Here is a 22,660-nt window from a genome sequence, read left to right on the forward strand (position 1 = left end):
ATCCAGAAATACCATTCCTTCCAGGAACCTTCTTCTTAGACTCGTTAGAGGAGAGCTGAGAGCATGGTCTGCCTTAAACCAACACCTGCCTCTGAACTCCCATTATTATGATTCACTGGAGCGTAAAGGAAAGAGAACAGGTTTCGGAGCCAGATGAAACCAAGTGTGAATCCTAACTGCACCATTTACCAGCACAGCGGCAGAATGTTGGACGATGTACTGAACTTCTCTAAGACATGCTTTCCTCACTGGCAAGATGTTAATATTATCTTTTGGCGGAATTAGACGAGGACTGAACAACATAATGTAACTTAAAAACATACTATGTTAGGGGCGCCTGGGTGGCGCAGTCGGTTAAGCGTCCGACTTCAGCCAGGTCACGATCTCGCGGTCCGTGAGTTCGAGCCCCGCGTCGGGCTCTGGGCTGATGGCTCAGAGCCTGGAGCCTGGTTCCGATTCTGTGTCTCCCTCTCTCTCTGCCCCTCCCCCGTTCATGCTCTGTCTCTCTCTGTCCCAAAAATAAATAAACGTTGAAAAAAAAAAATTTAAAAAAAAAAAACAAAAAACATACTATGTTAGACTAGATGCTGAATAAGTGGTAGGTAGTATTATTCCCTATTACACTAGCCCTGGGTAATACAATCATCATGGATTTCGACAGATTTTATTTATGTGTTACTGTTTTGTCTCCATATTCTGTAAACACGGTCTGTTTTAGAGTCGTAAATTCTTCGGAGACAGGAATTTTGGCTGAACAGTCCTCTTCCTGTGGTACCCAGGGATCAAGTTCTTCATAAGGAAATGTACTCTCATAGTTTCCTATCTATATTTCTCATTTGTGAACTAGTCCAAACACGTGTGATGAAACACACGTGCCTCCTCAAATTGCCCAGCTTGAGAAGAGGATACTTTCTCCACCGTGGTGATTATTTTCAGGTTTTTAGGACCCTGAAGTCCACCAACATGTCATCAGCCTATCTTCCAGATTTCAACGTCTGCTGCAAAACGTGGTCATCAACGCTCATTCGGAAAATCACTTTAGGTAGAACTGGTTATCAGACACTAAGTTCTTCATCTGTAGGGTTCAGCTCTCACTTAGAAAACACTGCTACTAAACAGAAAATGTTCCCTTGTCTGATGACATTTTAACCAGACGTATCTCATGCTATGGATCTTGATAGTTCAAACTTCCATAGTTTCTGGTGAGGAGTCTGCCGTAATTTCTATCTGTTGCTGTCTTTATTTTTTCCTGTGGCTGCCTTCAGAGTTCTCTCTTTATTTTTGACTATGGAGTCTCTAAGTGTGTTCTCTTTGTTACCCGTCCCGCTTGGGGTTCTCAAAGCGTCCTGGATTATTTTGGGCAAATCCTCAGCCGTTATCCCTTCAAACAGTTCTTCTGCCTTATTAGCTCTCTCTTCTCCTTTGTGGAGCTCCATTTGCCCCGAAGTTCTTGGATGCTCTGTTCTGTCCCTGTCCCTACTCCTTCCTCCCCCTTGTATTTCAGCTTGGGTAATTTCTACTGACCTCCCGTTAAGTTCACGGAGCTCACATTCTTCCCTCGGCTGTGTCAAGTGTACGGATGAGCCCCTCAAAGGAATTCTTCTCATATGACCTATGGCTTTACTTCCTGCATTTCCATCTGGGCGGGTCGCACACTCACCACCTCCTGTTTCGTCTGTTCATACAGGTTGCCCACCTTTTCCTTCAACAGACTGATTGAAATCCCTGTCTTCTGATAGTTCCTTTAAAGCTGTGCTAGTTTAGTTATTCTCAAGTCCCTGAGTCTGATTCTGTTGCTTTCTTGATCTTTGCCCAAGGAGGAAGGGTTCTGTGCTGTTTCTGCACAGCCGCCAGTCACCTCCTGTAGGCCTGCAACACTGAGGGTGGCCCCAGGTGATCTCCCACCCCGCACCCACAGGTTCTCAGCACACCTGGTGACGGCCGATGGAAAAGAGCCTACAGGGGGGTGCGAACTCCCTCTATATCGGGGACCTCAGCTCTTCCGGACTGACAGGCCAGCCCACACTTGGCCCCCAACAACCTGTGAAGATGTTCTCTGGTTTTTCCTTACCCCTCTGCAAGGCAGCCTGGCCTTCCGCCATGCTTCGCCACAGGTGAGCCAGTCTGCATCTCTGGGATTCAGGCCACCTCACGGGCCTGTGACCTCAACTCTCGTAAGGGCTCAAGAAAAGTTAGGGTTTTATCTTTTGCCTGTGGTTAGCTTGGAAGCGGTGCCCTGTGTACCTTCGACATGCCCAACCGTTCAGACTTTCATCACTAATACCACTTAGGCTTTTAGCTCCCAAAGGAAAAAGAAAGGCAGTAGAGCTTTGTAAAGGGTGAACTACTCTCCACTAAGTCAGGCACAGACACCGTTAAAGATTATTATGAAGAAACTTGCAATGCAGGCATCTACGAGTATCAGTTAGTAGGTTTTAGCCAAAAGACAGTTCACTCAACAAATATTTATTCATTGCCCATCATGTGACAGGCAAAGTTGATATATCAGTGAATAAGATTGATAAAAATCTCAGTTCTCAAGGCATTTATATTCTAGGAGACCCTGGTAGTATTATTTTTACATTTTTTTAATGTTTTTTTAATTTATTTTTGAGACAGAGAGACAGCATGAGCAGGGGAGGGGCGGGGCGGGAGGGGACAGAATCCAAAGCAGGCTCCAGGCTCTGAGCTGTCAGCACAGAGCCCAACGCGGAGCTCGAACCCATGAACCGTAAGATCATGACCTGAGCCGAAGTCGGACGCCCAACCCACTGAGCCACCCAGGTGCCCCCTGTTAGTATTTTTTTTTTTTTTAGTATTATTTTTAAATTACCAATGAGGGGATGGACACTTTCCCATGATACCTAGAATGGCACCTTATACTAAGAATTTATTGAGTGAATGGATGCTTTTAATATATATTGAGTGATCATTATATATATTGGTGCTTTTAGTATATACTGAGATCATGTATTTGTGTATTTTACCATTTCATTTCCTTTGGAAGTCTATGAATGTGAATTACATGCAGTATCTAACCCTCACTGACTATCTGTTGACTACTGCTATTATTGAAATATAAGGTAAGCAAACTCACAAAGGAACTTAAAGTGTATAAAGACCGCATCCGTAAACAGCATGGGAATCCACGCAGTTTGACCCTTTTGGTCAACCTAAAGGAGATGGTGCTTTAAATCTCTGTCATTTTATTCTTTAAGCCACAGGATTTAAATTTATTTTCAGTTCACTTAGGTATCTCTCCTCATTCAACACCGTAATTCAGGTATAATGCCGCTTGGCGGTAAAACTAACCCTTTGCAAAATTTTATTAACACTCCAACAAGTTCCTCCCAAAAAAGGATGAGCAGTGATAATAAAAATTTCAGTGGATATTAATTAGCGTTTAATTAACAGTTGATGAAGTTAAGATGGGGAAGGAAAGGCAGGAAGATAAAATGAGGTCACATGGAGGTCAGGCCTGCGATCCCACAGTTTTAGATAGAAAAACGATGAATCTCTGTGTGGTGTACATTTTGCCTGAGGTACACAGTGAACTTTCCACTGAAGAGAGAGCAGACGAAAAAACAGACAAATAAAGCTTTTCATTCAAAGTGTCCCACAGACAGCACCATGCACATCTCTTCCTGAAGGGAATTATAGATGTGTCCTTAAAAATGAGTCAAATGGGGTACCTGGGAGGCTCAGTCGGTTGAGTGTCCGACTTCGGTTCAGGTCACGATCTCACGGTTTGTGAGTTCGAGCCCCACGTCGGGCTCTGGGCTGACAGCTCGGGGCCTGGAGCCTGCTTTGGATTCTGTGTCTCCCTCTCTCTCTCTGCCCCTCCCCAGCTTGCATTCTCTGTCTCTCCTTCTCTCAAAAATAAATAAACATTAAAAAATTTTTCAAAAAATGAGTTAAATAACCAAACAAGTGAGAGACCCTTCCTACAGTCGTCATTTTGTATCTAGGGAATCCAACTGTGTGTGAAGTTCCTCGACCTTCGCTGGGCACTGGCCGAGTCCCAGGCCCGTGTTCACTGAGGGGAGGCCCTGCTTTGTGGCGAAAGACACAGTGATAAAAGCAGGTCAGATTGGTCCATGAGATTCCCCCCAAATACATTTCTTTCCTGCAGATTCCCAATTCAAATCAGCATATTAAAAGTTATGAGCAGTCCTCGCTTCTGAGGATAGAAATCTTACTTTCTACACTCATGTCCCCAAATTATTTGAGCACAGAACATGTTTCCACTCCCTAATACATCTTTACAGAAGCAAGAGATTTAATATACAGGACACCAGTTGGGAAATAGTTTGCTACGGAAATTAAACGTAAACCGTATGTAAAACAAAAGTTATTACAAATAAAGCTTCTTTAAAAATGCACAAATGCAGCTGTTATCATTCTCATTAATCTTTACATTTCCTGCTGATCCTAACTTTATACACAGTTCCTTCGGAAAGCTTCTTTTCAGTTCTTTAAATCCCGTCTTGGCACTCTCCTCTCCAGAGGCCAGCAGGCCCCCCAGGTTTTCTGGACACTGGTCTCCAGCAGCCCCCGGCTGCTTCCTCGGCCCCACCAGTTGAGTGCCTTGGTCCGAGCGGTGGTTTCGAACTCATGCAAGCTGATGGAGCTCACGAGCGCGAGCACACTAATGTGCCAGGAAACAAACGGGCCGAGTTCCAGAGGGACACTTTTCTCTAGCGTCCTCCCTGCATTAGCGCATCCTGAAGCCCCTCTGCCTTCTCGGCTGCAAACCACCTGCCGTTCTCCGCCAAGCCGCAGACGGAAGACGGGCCAGCCTCGCACAAGAGTCCACACTGGAAATGCCAAACAATCCCGGGCCCGAACCCCACGCTGCTCCCCTGCAAGATTCTTTTCCTACAGCAAGAAGAGGCAAATTTCTACTTTGCTCCTTTCCAGGTATGTCCTGCTCTCGGTACTGTTTTCACAGAGCCATTTTCATTAAACACAACAGTACATCTAGTCGTACCCTTAACAAAGCTTAGCCGTCCGCAGCCTTTCGAGCGATCTTAGGGTAGAGCTGTTCAGACATGGTGTTCTAAAGCCATCGGTATCTCGACAAGGGCAGACTGTTTTGAACAAGGTTACAAAACACCAATGCAGATTGATTTCAAAATGACATTTACTGGATGAACGTTATATGTCAGATCATTTAAGCCCTAGCCTGGGTTTCTTTTACAGACACACCTGCAGGGGTTTTGTCTCGTATCGAGGGTTGCCAGGTCTGAAGCAGCCCTGGCTTGACGCTGGCTGATTTCCGCGCGTACAGAGCAGAGCTCTGCCCAGGGAAGCGGACAAAGCCGTGAAGGCAAGTCAGGTTTGGGAGGAAGACCCACCCACTGGGCTCATCTTCGCCGAGCATCCCGCTGTGCGCGAGGGACCCTACTAAGCAGCTGGGGACCCTTCCGGCTCCCGCTACCAGGAACAGGAAAAGGGATGTATGCTGACCCCAACAATGCAAGGGGAAACGCCCCAAGAACCTCAGAAGAGGTACAGATAGAACAAGGGAGGAATGAATTGAGAAGACGGTCATTACTAAAAGTGTCCAAGAGGGGGCGCCTGGGTGGCTCAGTCAGTTAAGCATCTGACTTCAGCTCAGGTCCTGATCTCGTGGCCTGCGGTCCATGGGTTCGAGCCCCATGTCAGGCTCTGTGCTGACAGCTCGGAGCCTGGAGCCTGCTTCAGATGCTGTGTCTCCCTCTCTCTGCTCCTCCCCGCTACTCTCTCCCTCTCAAAATAATAAATAAACATTAAAAATTTTTTAAAAAGTGTCCAAGAAGCAATTACTCTAATTATTATTCTAATTATGCCTCCTATACTATTAGTGTGGTGGTATTTCTATTTCAAAGATTCACCCTCGCTCTAAAATACACAAAGACACTGTGGGTATTTATCCCCGCTGGTAAAGAGGAAAACGGTAGAAATGTTGTTTCTACAACGGGAACCTAAGATGCCAATAATTAGCTATGGTGACCTAATGCATCTGAATAATTCATTATGAGTTTTTCCACAACTATCTTTGATCTTTATTTAAAAATAAGAATCCTTGTGTTATTTCTAAAGAAATAAGATCTGGCTTGGGAGGACTACAACAAAGACAAAGCAGTCGGTCTCATGACCAATGCCAAGCCCCCTGTAAAGTACAAAACTGTGGCCCAAGTCTCAGAGTCTGGGAGGCTACACTGTCCCACCCGAGGGTTCAGCTATGTATAGAGTTCCTATTTCTCGACATTAGTTCATTCACTCATCCTTTATCCATTGATGCATCCGGTGGTTTAAACTGAAATTTCTGGAGCCCCAACCAGACTCTGAGGCACAGCCACCACGGTGTGAAAGTTCCCTTGAAAGCACCCTAGGGACCAGAGGGCCCATCCTTCTCGGTGCACCCAAAGCACACGGCTAGCCTAGAGCCTGGTCCCACACGCATCTGTTCTTTTTAATTTTTTGTTAATGCCAGAACAGAACTATGGCCAGGAAGAGAAGACCGTAAAATTGATCCTTCCTTCCGTCAAGAAGGTGAAGTCTGGTCTCCTGCTTATAATTAAAATATGAATAATAAGAACAATAATTACCCAGCTCTGTGAAGCCCGAAGCAAGTAAAGACCAGCAGTCTCAGCATGAATCGGGAGCTTCTCGGAAATACAAATTCTTGGGCGTTCCACACCCACTGAATCAGAATCTACATTTCAACCGGATCTGCAGGTGATTTTATGCATGTTAAAGTCTGAGATGTTCTGACTTCAAAAAACATCATCACAATTAGCCGCGTGACAAAGGTGGGTAGAATTCAATCCTCCTGGTTTTACAAGCGGAACTGTCTACAGGGAGGTAGCACCGCGAGAAAGAGGACACCTCTGAGGTCGGGCACCTTGCATTCGCCATCGCAATTAGTAAGAAGACTCAATGCGGTAGGAGTTATTCGGTCCACCTGAGCACAGGATTAACTAACTGGATGAAATTCAAGTCACGGCACCAAACGCATCTGTCTTGGTGAGCGCGGTCATCGCGACGGTGACCACGCACGCAGCGCGTGGCCCTGACCGTCCCAGGTTAGGCCGTCTGTTTGGGTGTGATTACGAAGGGCGCCCCTCTTCCCTCCCAGCAGTGGCTTGGCTCGGACAACAGGTTACATCATTGTCCCGGTAACAACTGAGTTCCTTGAGAGCTTCAAACACCATCAATTGTGCAGTGAGCCTTACCTACACCGCCTCCCCAGAGGAAGGAAGGCGCTTACTGTGTTCTCGGGATAGACACGAGCCGCACTGACGGCTGACCACACGCGGAAAAAAACTGTTAAAATAACAATAGCTTTTCTGTTATATTAAGAAAGCACAGGGGCACCTGGGTGGCTCAGTCGGTTCAGCCTCCGACCCTTGATTTCGGCTCAGGTCATGATCCCACAGTTCGTGGGTTTGAGGCCCGCATCGGGCTCCGCACGGTCAGCGCTTAGGGTTCCTGCTCTCCCTCCCTCCCTATCTCTCTCTCTCTCTCTCAGCCCCTCCCCCACTGGCTCATGTGTGCTCTCCCTCTTCCTGAAAAATAAATAAATAAACTTTGAAAAAAAAAAAAGCACATTTTTGGAAGGTTTCAGACTATCATCAAAAAATGCAAATGTCTCAGGGAACTTGGCATTACTTGAATGCTCTGAACGCTTCCCCATGAGCTCAACTTGTGAGCATGTAACCTCATCAATTTGCCAGACATTTTCTATCACTTCACAATCTCGCCAGTCCAATTTAAATAACATCTTGCTAAAAGTTCTGGCATCAAATTCTTCCAGGGCCACATCACTATGATAAAATATCTTGTTTTATTTATGACCGCTTAGAAAATTTATTACGGTAAAAGCTGCATAAATATTAAAAGTTCAGACATCCTCTGGTACAAATCCTTGTTATGGTAATAATTCAACTCTTCCCAAAGCAAAGAACTCCGGCCATTGATATCCTTTGGGAACAGGTTGGATCTAATGACATAAACTTGTTGAGACATGGTCATCCAGAGCAAGAAAAGCCTTCGGAGGCAGAAAGCCAAGCATCAAAGCGGCTTGAGTTCTACAGTTTGATCCCATACCAAGCGCTAAATCTCTGCGCGTGTCTGTGGTGGGAAAACAACTAGGTTCGGCACGCAGCGACTCGTCTGTTTTGCTATTAACCCGTAATCCAGATGGCATATAATCAATATAACGAAAAAGCTGCCTCGTCCCAAAGAGACAGAATCTCAGATCTAAATCCACAGGAAGTAACATTGCTATCAACTTACATGAGTTTTAGTGTTGTTTTCTGACAAATTGAGATGTAATGAGAAGAAAGAACCTTTAGAAATACTTATGTGTTACCACAGACTCGCTGATGGTTCAGAGAAAAAAGCAGAAGTACTGTGACATTTTAATGTGTGACAGAGGTCTCAATTCCACTTTTTTCTTTAAACAATTCCGGTAATATTGGTCTGCCTACATTACTAAATTTGACAGAATAGAGTTCTTGAGGTAAGTATGGAGGCATAGTTTTTAACTTCTAAATTTTTAGTTTTTATTTTATATAAAAGAGCAGAAGTCTCAGACAAGTTCAGCAACTGACCAGAGGTCAACTGTGTGTGGGGGGCACGGGGGGGAGTGGGGGGCAGGCAGGGTCAGACCCGCCTCTGCCTCCCAGTTCCACGTTCCTGTCTAGACATAACTGAAAGGCATTAACGCTGAAAATAAGAAAAGTTTCAAAACAACTGAAACCTGCCAAAACGAATCTAGTTCCAGTTGCACTATAATTTTTACCTTCAATCCTTGTTCGTATCTCCCGAAAGAGAAAGACAGAAGAAGATTTATGACAAGCCTATCTGTCTCCTTGGAAATAGATCTTAAGCAATTTTGGCTTTGGGCTGACTTTCACAAAGTAAGGGAACAGAGTAATCTTACGGTGACGCAGCACAGAACGGTTCCAAAACGAAAGCACTGGATTTCTACGTTCTAAAAATAACACCTACAATGGAAACGGGTCTGTTATTTTCTGAGACAGATTGTGTAAGGAGTAGAAACCATTTTCTACCACAGCAAAACTGGGGAAAGAAAGCACCCACATTGTAATACGGATTTTAGCAACTCTGACAGAACTTTGAGGAAGTTCTGATGTGAACCTAACAGACCTACTAATAGATCACAAATGGAAACTAAGAGACCAACCCCGATGTTACTATTGTGTGATCTTTGGCAAGTGACTTAACCTAAGTCAGTTTCCATAAAGTGTGGACAGCCACGTGCCCACTTCATACATTGCTAGATAGGATTAAATAAGATAGAACTTAATAGTAAATGCTCATTCCCATTACTTACTGTCTGATAAATATTTTGTGACAAAGATGACTCAAGCAACAAGCGTTTTAGTGGTTAATGGGCAAAACTGTACAAAAATTGTGGCTTCTCTCAAAAATCAAAAGACTATACATTTTTTACTTTTAAGTAATCTCTACACCCAGCACCCAAGGTGGGGCTCAAACACACAACCCCAAGATTGAGGGCCACATGCTCCACTGACTACTAAGCCAGCCAGGTGCCCCTCATATGACTATATTTAATGCTTAGTGACATAGCTGGGTTGAGAAATGATCAGAATAGACCTTAAGATGAAGCATTATGAAAATTAAGAAGACAACACATGAGGAAGAAAGAAGGAGCTCCTCAGAAAAATATAACAATTCTGTATGTTTATGCATCTAATAAAATATGCTCTAAGGGCGCCCGGGTGGCTCAGTCGGTCAAGCGTCCGACTTCGGCTCAGGTCATCATCTCAGGGCTCGTGAGTTCGAGCCCTGCATCGGGCTCTGTGCTGACAGCTCGTAGCCTGGAGCCTGCTTTGGATTCTGTGTCTCCCTGTTTCTCTGTCCCTCCCCCACTCTCGCTCTCTCTCTCTCAAAAATAAATAAACATTAAAAATTTTTTTTAAATATATGCTCAGAGTACATAGAGTAAAAAGAAACAGAGAAATTTCCAAGGCAGTGAAAATACTGGGTATGAGGCCATAATGACACATACCCGTTACTATACACTTGTCCAAACTCACAGGATGTACACAACCAAGAGTGAACCGTACCGTAAACTGTGGACTTGGGGTGATTACCATGTGTCCGTGTAGGTCCCTCAATTGTAACAAACGTACCACTCTGTTGGGTGATGCTGATGACGGGGGAAGCTGTATACCTGTGTGGGGCGCGGGGTATATGGGAAACCTCTGTACTGTCCCCTCAAGGTTGCTGGAAACCTAAATTGCCCTAAATAAATCAAGTCCTAATTTTAAAAAATAGGTAAAACTAAGGTGAAAAGGTGATCTACGCATCATCCTGGAAGATTTCCACCTCTCAATTTTTGTTAGTTCAAAAAAACTAGTTACATATAAAAAATCTAAACAACACAATTAAAAGACTGACTTAACACACTTATATGAAAGCCCAGATCCAATAATTAGAAAATATACAACGTGCTCAAGCACACACAAAACATTTCCAAAAAACCGATGATCCACTAAGATGTAAACTACCAACAACTGCAAACAATCAAAACTGGTTAGACTAACTAGTTACATATTGGTAAACAACAACAAAACAAAACAAAAAAATCATAACTCCTCTGCAAAGGCTTAAAAATTTTAAACTTTCCTTTGAACAACTTGTTGCTCAAAGAGGAAATTACAATGGAAATCAGCAACATTACAAATATTTTGTATTGAAAGCATGGCATGCAGCTAGAACACCGTATCTGCACAATTTATAATTATAATTATAGCGCTGGGAGCCTGGGTGGCTCAGCTGGTTAAGTGTCCAGTTCTTGATTTCGACTCAGGTCATGATCTCACAGGTTCATGGGATTGAGCTCACATGGGGCTCTGCAGCTGACAGCCAGAGCCTGCGTCGGATCTATCTCTCCTCTCTTTGCCCCTTCCCCCAGCTTGCGTATGTTGCACGCACTCTCTCTCAAAATAAATAAACTTAAAATGAAATAAAATTATGGCGTTGAAATTTAAACAGGTATGTTAGATGTACTGAAATTTAATTAGGTCAGTGTGTACCTTGACTGAGAGATACAAACAAAGAAGGAGGAAGGAGAAAACAATCAAACAGAAACTAATTAATGTTAAAACAAACAAAAAGTATAAACAGAGTGTGCATTAGTTCTTTGAAAACAGTAAAAAGACCAACTTCTGCCAAAATTAATAGAGAAAAAACCAAGAAAACAATATGAGGAATGAAAAGGATATAACTTAACTACACATTGAGCAGGGTTTGAAAGATGAAAGAATGCCATAAATAACTTTATCCCAATAAACTTGAAAACTTGGATTAAATGGGTGAATTTCCAGAAAATTACAACTTAGCAAAGCTTACTTAAGAAGAAAAGAAGGCCCAAAGACTCTTAGGACTATTAAGGAATCAGTCATTTAAAATATCTTCCCACAGAGAAAATAATAGACCCCGAGTGGCTTTATAGATGAATTCTGACAAAGTTTCAAGAAACAGATTATTACAATTTTATAAAAGCACTTCTAAGGAACAGGAAAAAAAAAAAAAGGAGCATTTGGAAACTCATTTCATGAAATGGTATATTCTTATTACCAACACACAGCAAAGAGCACGGGGACAAAGCGAAATCACAAGTCAGTCTCTCATAAGTACAGATGCAAAAATCCTCTGTATTAAAAACATCAGTGGGGCACCTGGGTGGTTCAGTCGGTTGGGCATCCGACTTCAGCTCAGTCATGATCTCACAGTTCGTGAGTTCGAGCCCCATGTCGGGCTCTGTGCTGACAGCTCAGAGCCTGGAGCCTGCTTTGGATTCTGTGTCTCCCTCTTCCTCTGTTCCTCTCTCATTCACACTGTCTCACTCTCTCTCTCAAAAAAGGAATAAATGTTAAAAAAAAAAAAAAATTAAAAAACATTAGCAAACTGAAGCCAGCACTGTGTTAAAAACAGTAAGACAAAGCCTATCTAATCCTGCCATACAGAAATGGCTTAACATTCACTATACGAACGGCTCAAAGAAAAAGTACAGCCCGATTACCTGAAAAGATGGAACGTGCACACGTGTGCACGCACACACACACATCTGATAACATGCAATACCTATTGATAATTGTTAAAAAGTAACTAGAAATAGGAAGGAATCTCCTTTTCCTGCTATCTCCACCAAATCTACAACAAACATCTTCCTTTATGCTAAAACACTGAAAACATTTCCTTTAGAAATCAGGACAAAGGCAAACCATGCCCATATCACAGCTTCTATTCAACATTGTACTGGAGGTTCTAGTAAGTCAAATAGGGCAAGAAAGAGAAATAAAAAGATGTAGGAGTTGAAAAGGGAAAGTGAAATTACCATTTTTGCAGAATTAACTGGTTGAAAAAGTAACAAAGTCTACACGTAAGTTATCTGAATTAAAAAGAAAGTGTACCAAAGTGTCTGGAAATATGATCTATATATAAAAGAAGGATAAATAACACCTTTAAGTACCAGCAACAATTAGAAAATATAATTTTAAAAAATATACTATTGGGGTGCCTGGGTGGCTCAGTCGGTTAAACGGCCGACTTCAGCTCAGGTCATGATCTCGCGGTCCGTGAGTTCGAGCCCCGCGTCAGGCTCTGTGCGGCTAGCTCAGAGCCTGGAGCCTGTTTCAGATTCTGTGTCTCCCTCTCTCTCTGACCCTCCCCCGTTCATGCTCTGTCTCTCTCTGTCTCAAAAATAAATAAACATTAAAAAAATTAAAAAAAAAAAATATACTATTTATAATAGTATCAAAAAGGTCGGGCATCTAAGACTAAGCATAACAAAAGTTGAGCCTTAGGGAAAAAATTTAAACTTTATTAAAAGGGCGTCTGAGTGGCTCCGTCGTTGAGCGTCCCACTTTGTCTCAGGTCATGATCTCGTGGTTTGGGAGTTCGAGGCGCACGTCGGGCTCCCTGCCATCAGCATATAGTCTGCTTCAGATCCTCTGTCCCTCCCTCTCTGCCCCACCCCCACCCCGCCGCTTGCACAGGCTCTCGCTCCGTCTCTCTCTCAAAAATAAATAAACATTTAACAAAGACTTAACAAATGGAAGAATACATCACATTCATGCATCTGAATGTCAATATATATTGGAGAGATATCAGTTCTCCCCAAATTGATCTTCAGATTTAATATAATGTCAACCAAATTCTTCTCACAGTTTTTTTTTTTTTTTTAAATAGGCAAGTTAATTCGAAATCTATACGAAAGAACACAAAAGCCCAAAACCGGACAAGAAATCTTTTAAGAATAAAGAAAGCCTTAATAAAGTTTACTACAATAAAGACAGCATGGGTACTGGTTATCAGGGCAGACGATGTAAACAATGGAATAAAAGAAAAATCCCGTAAACAGATTATTGCATATAACAGGTATGTGCTTTATGTCGGGTCCCTGGATAAAGAATAAATGGTGCTGGGATGACGGTTACTATAGGGAAGAAAGGATGTTAAACTCTACCTTATACTAAACCAAGGAGAATTTCCAACTTGATTATAGAGACCTAAAAATAAAGAAAAAACATTAAACATTTCTTCTGTTTTCAGAAAAAACAATATTGTATGGCTTTTAAGGAAACAAATGTTTCTCAAATAAGATCTAAAACGCATGAACTGGGGCGCCTGAGTGGCTCAGTCAGTTGAGCATCCGACTATTGATTTCGGCTCAGATCACGATCTCTTGGTTCGTGGGTTTGAGTCCCTGCGTCGCGCTCGGCACTGACAGTGCAGAACCTACCTGCGATTCTCTGTCTCCCTTTCTTTCTGCCTCTCTCTCTCTCTCTCTCTCTCTCTCTCAAAAATAAATAAACTCAAAAAAAATTGTTTAATTAAAAAATAAAAAGCACTAACTATACAGAAAAGATTGCTAAATTCAACAACATTAAAATGAAGGAATTAAATCCATCAAAAGATACCGTAAAGAAAGTGAACAGACAAGCCATAAACTGAGGGAAGGCATATGCCTAACACAGGGTTATTCTAACATATCAAGAAAGGGGAGAAATCAGTAAAAAAGTAAACCGCCATAAAGAAAAATGCTCGTAAGACAAACAGACACATGACAGAAAACAAAAGCGAGCAATAAAAACATACGGGGTGTGGGGCGCCTGGGTGGCTCAGTTGGCTAAGCACCTGACTTCGGCCTAGGTCATGATCTCTCTGTTTCTGTGTCTGAGCCCTGTTTCAGGCTCTGTGCTGACGGCTCAGAGCCTGGAGCCTGCTTCAGATTCTGTGATTCCCTCTCTCTGCCCCTCTCTGCCCCCCTCTCAAAAATAAATAAAAATTAAAAAAAAAACAACATACAGGGTGCTTGGGGTGGCTCAGTTGGTTAAGCGTCCGACTTTGGCTCAGGTCAAGATCTCACGGTTCATGGGTTCGAGCCCCATGTCGGGCTCTGTGCCGACAGCTCAGAGCCTGGAGCCTGCTTCGGATTCTCTCTGCCCCTCCCCCACTCATGCTCTGTCTCTACCAAAACTAAGCATTAAAAACACACACACACACACACGGGGCGCCTGGGTGGCGCAGTCGGATAAGCATCCGACTTCAGCCAGGTCACGATCTCGCGGTCCGTGAGTTCGAGCCCCGCGTCGGGCTCTGGGCTGATGGCTCAGAGCCTGGAGCCTGTTTCCAATTCTGTGTTTCCCTCTCTCTCTGCCCCTCCCCCGTTCATGCTCTGTCTCTCTCTGTCCCAAAAATAAAATAAAAACGTTGAAAAAAAAAAATTAAAAAAAAAAAAAAAACACACACACACAAAAAGATGTTCAACCTTAACAAGTAGCCAGGGAACGTTGCTGCCAATCAAGGCCACAACAGCATTCCATTTCTTAACTACAAAACTGGCAAAATTCACACTCTGACAATATCAAATGTTGATGAGGATGTGGTGTGATGGGAACCGTCGCTGAGAGGAGGGAGAATAAGCAGAAATATTTTGAAAAGCAATCTGGCATTATCGTGTAAACTTAAAAACACGCACCCCCTCCCAAACCCAGCAATTCCGGTCCTGCACACGAATATAAAACGCAGAATTGTGTGGACGAGCACGAACCCGGAAGGAGCCGTGTGTCCACCGACAGGAGAAGAGCTTCGTGAATTACGTACGGGACGTCACCACGGACCGAAAGCGAAGACACTGCAGCTATGTGCACACCTGACGAGTTCAGGCACACAGCTGGCAAAAGCCGGTCACAGATTATAAACAGTAGAATACCGCTTCTGTACGGCTCAAAAACAAAACGAAATACCACGCGGCTTACGAACAAATAACCTGGGTGGCAAAAACTATTTCTAAGCAAAAATTAGTGAGAATTCAGGACTCTGAGAGGAGCCTATGGTAATGTTTTGCTTTTTAAGTTGGATGGTGGGTTCACAGCTGTGCCTTCTAGAAATGTTATTCTGCAACATTAAATTTTAAACGAAAAGTGTATTACTTTCAGAGGCACTGCCTTTCGGATCAGTCATGAGAAGAATCTACTGAACTGAAATCAGCTGCAGCATAATCCCCATCCACTGTTACCAGTAACATCGTTTTGGTTTTTTTTTGCCGGAGTGATGTCGAACGAATACCCTTTCTACCTTTACATGGCGTCCTTCAGATATTCTACAACAGACTGCGGTTTATTTTTTCTAGCCTTACCCCATGTCTAACATGAGGCGGTTTCCAATTTTATACCAATGTTGCAGGCCACTCCTCAGAATGCTTCCTTGCTTGTCGATGTCACCTGCAGAACATAGCGTCCCACGCTGAACAAAATACTCGAGTAGGCTGAAATACGCTGGGGTCTGCCACCTGCTCCACGCAACAGGCAGACGGGATATTGTGGGGAAAGTGGGAGCAAGGCAAGTGTGTGTGCGAGAGGAAGAAGGGGTCAGGGATTATTGGTTGGAAACTGGGACAAAAGGGGAAAGAGGCACATACTGCTGAAGGGAAATAGGGTGGTGTGATGTTGTGATAGAAAATATATATTTGGTCTTCGTCCCTGCCTGCATAATAAAAAAATGAGAAAAACTCTGCATACTCTAAATAATCTGAGAGTCAGGGACAGCCTAACCTCCTCATAGGGATATACAGGGACGAGGGTCAAGGGTCAGGCTTTTAGACGACATTATGGAAGTGCTTAACATTTTCAACTTTGGTGTAGGGGCTAAGACTATCTTATTTCCTTGAATCTAAGAGCACGCTAATTGTTAAAAAAGAAAAAAATATACACCTGTGAGTTTATAATAGCTGGGGAGGGGGCACACTTACATCATTAAATAGATAGCAAGAGATCTGTTTCAGAATTATTAAAATAAGAAAAAAAAACGCTGCATCATCTACTAAAATTAACCCAAAATGAATCAATGATCTAAACATAAGACTTAGGGGCACCAGGGTGGCTCAGTCGGTTGAGCGTCCAACTTCAGCCCGGGTCATGATCTCATGGTCCGTGAGTTCGAGCCCCGCGTCGGGCTCTGTGCTGAAAGCTCACAGCCCGGAGCCTGTTTCAGATTCTGCGTCTCCCTCTCTCTGCCCCTTCCCCGCTCATGCTCTGTCTCTCTCTCTCAAAAATGAATAAACATTAAAAAAAAATTGTCTAAAAAAATAAATAAATAAGCATAAGACTTAAAACTATAAAACTCTTAAAAAAACATAGGGTAAAAGCTTCATAACATCAAATTTGGCAATGATTTCTTAGATCTGACACCCAAAGCCCTGCCAACAAAAGAAAAAATAGATTAACTGGACTATATCAAAATTAAAAACTGTGTATCAAAGGACACAATCAATAGACTGAAAAGGCAAACCACACAATGGGAGAAAATACTTGCAAATCATATGTCTGATAAGGGATTAATATTAAGAATACATAAAGAACTCCTATAACACCACAACGAAAAAAAGACAACCCAATTAAAATATGAACAAAGGACTTGAACTGATATTTCTTTGAAGATATACAAATGGTCAAAAAGCACACTAAAAAATGTTCGACATCAATATGGAGGTTCCTCAAAAAATTAAAAATAGAACTAACCTATGACCCAGCAATTGCTCTACTAGGTATTCATCCAAAGGATACAGGAGTGATGATTCAAAGGGGCACGTGCACCCCAATGTTTACAGCAGTGCTTTCAACAATAGCCAAAGTATGGAAACAGCCCAAATGTCCATTGACTGATGAATGGATAAAGAAGATGTGGTGTTTATAGACAGATAGATACATACATACATATATACATATAATGGAATATTACCCACCAATCAAAAAGAATGAAATCTTGCCATCTGCAAAAATATGGATGGAATTAGAGTGTATTATGCTAAGCAAAATAAGTCAGAGAAAGACAAGTATATGATTTCACTCATATACTTGAGTATATCATTCAGAAAACAGATGAACATAAGGGAAGGGAAGCAAAAATAATATAAAAACAGGGTGGGGGACAAACCATAAAAGCCTCTTAAATACAGAGAAGACACCAAGGGTTCCTGGAGGGGTGTTGGGTGGGCAGATGGGCTAACAGGGTGATGGGCATTTAGCAGGGCACTTGTTGGGGTGAGCACTGGGTGTTACAGGTAAGTGATGACTCACTAAATTCTATTCCTGAAATCATTATTACACTGTATGTTAACTAACTTGGATTTCAATTTTTAAAAAATGTTCAACATCATTAATCATTAGGCAAATGAAAATCAAAACCACAGTGAGACACCACCTCACACCCAGGAGGATGGCTAACTATCAAAAAATCAGAAAAGAACAAGTGTTGGCAAGGATGCGGAGAAAAGTGGAACTTTATGCTCAACAGTCTGCAAGGTAGGAAGGTAAGATGATGCAGCCACTGTGGAGAACTGAATGGCGGTTCCTCATGAAATTTAAAATGGAATTTCTATACAATCCAGCAATCCCACTTCTGTGTATATATGCGAAGGAACTGAAAACAGAGACTCAGGCAGGAATTTGTAGACCCAGAGCAGCATTATTCACAACAGTCGAAAGGTGGAAGCAACCCAAATATCCATCAGCGGACGAAGGGACAGACGAAATGTGGTATACACATACAACGGAATATTATTCAGCCTTTAAACAGAAGGCGACTCTGACATTGGCTACATGATGTGCCTTAAAAACATTGTGCTAACTTACAACAGGGCGAATACTGCAGGATTCCACTAATATGAGGTACTTGGAGTAGTCAAATTCATCGAGACAGAAAGCAGAAAGGGGGCCAGGGGCCAGGGGCCAGGGGCCAGGGGCCCGGGTGGGAGAAGAAGCAGGGAGCTGTTTACTGGGGACAGAGTTTCGGTTTTGCAAGAGGAAGAGTGTTCTAGAGACGGATGGTAGTGATGGCAGCAAACAATAAGAATGTACTTCATACCATTGACTGGCACACTTAAGCACAGTTAAGATGGTAACTCTTTTTTTTTTTTTTTAATTAGAGAGAGCGTGTGCATGCACATGCATCCAAGGGCAGAGGGAAGAGAGAGAACGAGAGGGAGAGAATCTCAAACAGGCTCCCTGCCCAGCACGGAGCCCAACATGAGACTCGATTCCGCGACACTGGAATCATGACCTGAGCCAAAATCAAGAGTTGGACGCTTCACCAACTGAGCCACCCGGGCGCCCCAAGATGGTAACTTTTATGCTGTTCTTACTACAACGAAAAATAAACCGCATCTAACAATGTTTAACGGAGAACGAGGATCATGCCTCCAGAAGCGCGGGGCCACCTGCAGATAATTTTCCACTTACTGGGAACAACTGGAAAGGGGGCAGGCTCAAGGCGGGAACCAATAAGCACCGAGGAGAGCGACAGTACCCTTCAATTCCTTGGACGGCACGGGTCCCAAACGCCGCCTGAGCCAGAACGAGGTCTGTGGGGAAACTCCAGACAGTTGATTCACGTTCAGTTTACCACGGCTAAAAACCCGGGAGTTTTTCCCACAAACTGCCACCAAGCCTGTACTCCTTCTCTACGTGTGCTATCAACTCGAAGACCTATCGACAAGAAATTCCGCGTCAGCTTTGATGTTGTAGCTTGTCAAGGCAGTTCTGAATCTCAAACGATCACCTCTGGCCCTGCTTACCTCTGACAGCCGTATGGCCCCTGCAAATCTAATAGGCATGCTTCTCATTCCTCAACCGCAAGGAATTCATTGGCCACGCCATGCTCTGGTTCAGATAAAATACTCGTAGGTGTTAATAAGTCACTGACATATTATCCTTACTCTGCGAGTTCTCTCGGATACACCCCACGGTGTTCCAAGAAAAAACAATCCTTTCCGAACATGTAGCAGAATAAGAAATGGAGCATAAAGATGCAACCCTGTCATTCTTCTTATGGGCTTTAATGCCATTTATTTACAAAGCCTTGGGCTTTAGGGAATTAACTCCTTGTCCTTAAGGCTAGAAGTGCCCTTAAAATGAAATCATCTAGCCACTTGGTATCTTAATTAGTGGCAAGAAGAGGCAAGCCCTTTGTGAAAGTCAAGGCATTCTCCCGTTTCTTGCCTTCTGGCACTCCTTCTGTTCTCTATACGACTTGCAAAATTATTTTAAATTCTTTCGAGACTGCGTCTGCAAGTCCCCTTAGCTCAATGCACATGTCTGCTTGTGTCTGAAACTTGAATTAATTCAAAGCAACTTACTGCTTCTTTCCTGTTTCGAAGTGCAGTTTTGGACTCAATATTGTTTTCTTGCAACTCTCTTGTTCAAAATGGCTCTTACAGAAGAACGCCATATTAAAGTAAGAATTGTCCTGTTTGGGGACATTACACTATCCTCCAAGCAGTGGCTCTTTGCTCTTCTTTTTGGCCCTTCTTTGCTCTTCCGATTGTCGTGTGAACAGGTACTAGTTTAAAAACCAACTTCCTAATTGTGGTGAATTTTAGCCCGAGATTCAGCTTTTTGCTCTAAGTATTGCTCTGAGAGGATCCTGGTGCTCTCTTGCGCTAACCCTTACCTCGGGGTTCAGATCCCCTGAGCAATCTAAGCTCAGCTCCTTTCCTGGTGATGCTGCTTCATCAGATACCTCCCGCTTTTCTCTCACGGGTCACGCCTAACCTCCCTATACGTTAAGTGCCAGCTCTATGCCAATTACCCCCACACCCCGCAGGGTCTATTTGATTCTGTATTTCAGAGTTGTGTCACTCATGGCCCCATGGACGCAGCCAAAAAAGAGCTGTCTTCCTTCCTCATATTTGGACCTCTTCCAGAATTCTCTGTTCATGGAGCCTCTGTCTTTGATTTCCCTCTCTCACCCCTGTTATCCAACTGGCTTCAAATCCTTCCAGTTAAGTCTCCAATAGCTCCTGGAGTCTGCTTCTCCGAGCCCCCCAGGGCCAGGACCTTCGTTCTGGCTCTATCACTTGACTACATATTTTCGGGGCTGAGCAAGGACACAAGTTCGAAGATGGAACCCAGAGAAGCTGTCTGCCAAAGGCTAATGAGGAAATGGGTTGGGGCAGAGCTGCCTGAGAGCCAGGAGGACTAGACTCAACTCCTGAGAGGAAGTGTGGCAGCAAAGCCCAGTGTAAACACCGCCAGTTAGGGGCGCCTGGGTGGCTCAGTCGGTTGAGCGTCCAACTTCAGCTCGGGTCATGATCTCACGGTCCGTGAGTTCGAGCCCCGCGTCGGGCTCTGTGCTGACAGCTCAGAGCCCGGGGCCTGTTTCAGATTCTGTGTCTCCCTCTCTCTCTGACCCTCCCCCGTTCATGCTCTGTCTCTCTCTGTCTCAAAAAATAAATAAACGTTAAAGAAATTAAAAAAAACAAAAAACAAAAACACCGCCAGTTAAAACTACTCAAGTCACAAACTGGTGGTCTAGCAAATGAGCTGGGATCAAAAAGTGTGTGTCGGCAAGAGGACTGCAGAAACCGGGAGCGAATTCTAGAAACAAAAACTTTCCAGTCTCTTTTTCTCGCTCCCCTTCCTCCTCCTCCCGTACTTACCACTGCCAGCACCTTGCCACGGTCTCAGACTTTTCCGAGACTCTACAGGCTTTTCCTTCTGGCTGGAATAACCTCGTCTTTAGGTTTGCCTTAGTTCCCCTGGGATTTGAAGGCCTTGAGGGCTAGAATGTGGTCTCACTCACTCCCGGCTGTTTCTCAGATGCTGAGGACAGTTCCTGGTACTTGATAAAAACTCAATAACTAGTGGGGCGCCTGGGTGGCGCAGTCGGTTAAGCGTCCGACTTCAGCCAGGTCACGATCTCGCGGTCCGTGAGTTCGAGCCCCGCGTCAGGCTCTGGGCTGATGGCTCGGAGCCTGGAGCCTGTTTCCGATTCTGTGTCTCCCTCTCTCTCTGCCCCTCCCCCGTTCATGCTCTGTCTCTCTCTGTCCCCAAAATAAATAAACGTTGAAAAAAAAAAAAATTTTTAAAAAAAATAAAAAAATAAAAAAAAACTCAATAACTACTTCTGACTGAAGGACCTGTGAGCGTCCTTAGCGTTCTCGACAAATATATTAAACGAGATGGAAAAGGGCTGCCGAAAGCTGACGGGCAAACTGCCCCTTTTATGTATTTTTTCAAACCTGGCTCCTCCGGGACTCCCTGCACGAAGCCTCTCCCAGCGTCCCCAGCCAAGGTCCGGGGGCCCTCCCTCATGGGCCCCCGCTGGGCGTGTGGCTCTGCCCCAATATGCCTTGTGCCCTACCTCCCTACAAGATGGGCAGGGGCACAAGTTCCGAAGGAGGGATTCAGTCAGGTCTTCCCGGTCATTCCCAAACCCCAAAATGTGGAAATGTGGACCCGCGGACCCGTCCTCCCCTTCTGTGGCTTATGCGTTTCCACGTTACTGGCTGGGTCTAACTTCTCTGAAGGTTAATGGAAAGACAGCTAATCGATCGCCAATATCTCAATTCTGTCATCTTAATAACCGAGACAGATTATGAAGAAGGCCCGGTCAGACTGGTTATCCAGAAACTCCTCCGTTATTCTGCAGCTGACAATAACGGTGAGATGAAATCAAGTCCAAAAACCAGAAATGACCAAATCACGTTAGAAAAAGAGTCACAAATAAAGGTGGGTTTGGAGCCTTTTCTCATTCCATTCATTCCTTCTAGTGCTTCTCAGGTGCTAGGCAAGATTCTAAGTGCCAAGGATCCAAAGATGACTGTCATCTGCCACCTGCACTCAGGGAGGCACAGTCTCAGGGAGAAACCAGTGACTGACGGGGTATTTATAATCAAAGTCCTCAGAGAAGGAAAAGAAGATATTTCGCAAAGTACGTGTGGACAGTTCACTGCACAACATCGACAGTTACGCTTACGGCTAACTCATTACAGAGATCTCTCATTGTCCTCCTACTTCACCGATTTTCTTAATCTTTAAACTCATGCTTCGAATCCAACTATTGAAATCGAAACCTTTTCAGACCTACGGTGCAGGGCACGATGGGAAAAATGGGCAACGCGGTTCGGTTTTGACAAAACAAAGGAACAAACAGAGGCATAAAGGAAAGACGAAAGGAAGAGCGACGGCTTTTCTGAAGCGAGACAGGTTGGAAGGCCTGTTGTACGGTAATCTTGTTTCCTCCTCCGGAAAACAGGGACCAGGCACTTTCCTCAAGGGATGGTTGTGAAGGCAAGATAGGCTCTCACTTAGCCGATAAGAGAGAGCTTGTCAAC

At 43.8% G+C, this 22,660-nt stretch overlaps 1 protein-coding gene across 5 annotated transcripts in view; it reads right to left on the reverse strand.

Moving 5' to 3' along the window:
* LOC115508859 (mitochondrial intermediate peptidase) overlaps positions 1–22,660 on the reverse strand; it is a 156,738-nt gene that overhangs the window by 78,420 nt on the left and 55,658 nt on the right. The gene's annotated exons all lie outside the window — the stretch shown is intronic.

This window comes from Lynx canadensis, chromosome A1 (genome assembly GCF_007474595.2).
Source record: "Lynx canadensis isolate LIC74 chromosome A1, mLynCan4.pri.v2, whole genome shotgun sequence".
NCBI lineage: Eukaryota > Metazoa > Chordata > Mammalia > Carnivora > Felidae > Lynx > Lynx canadensis.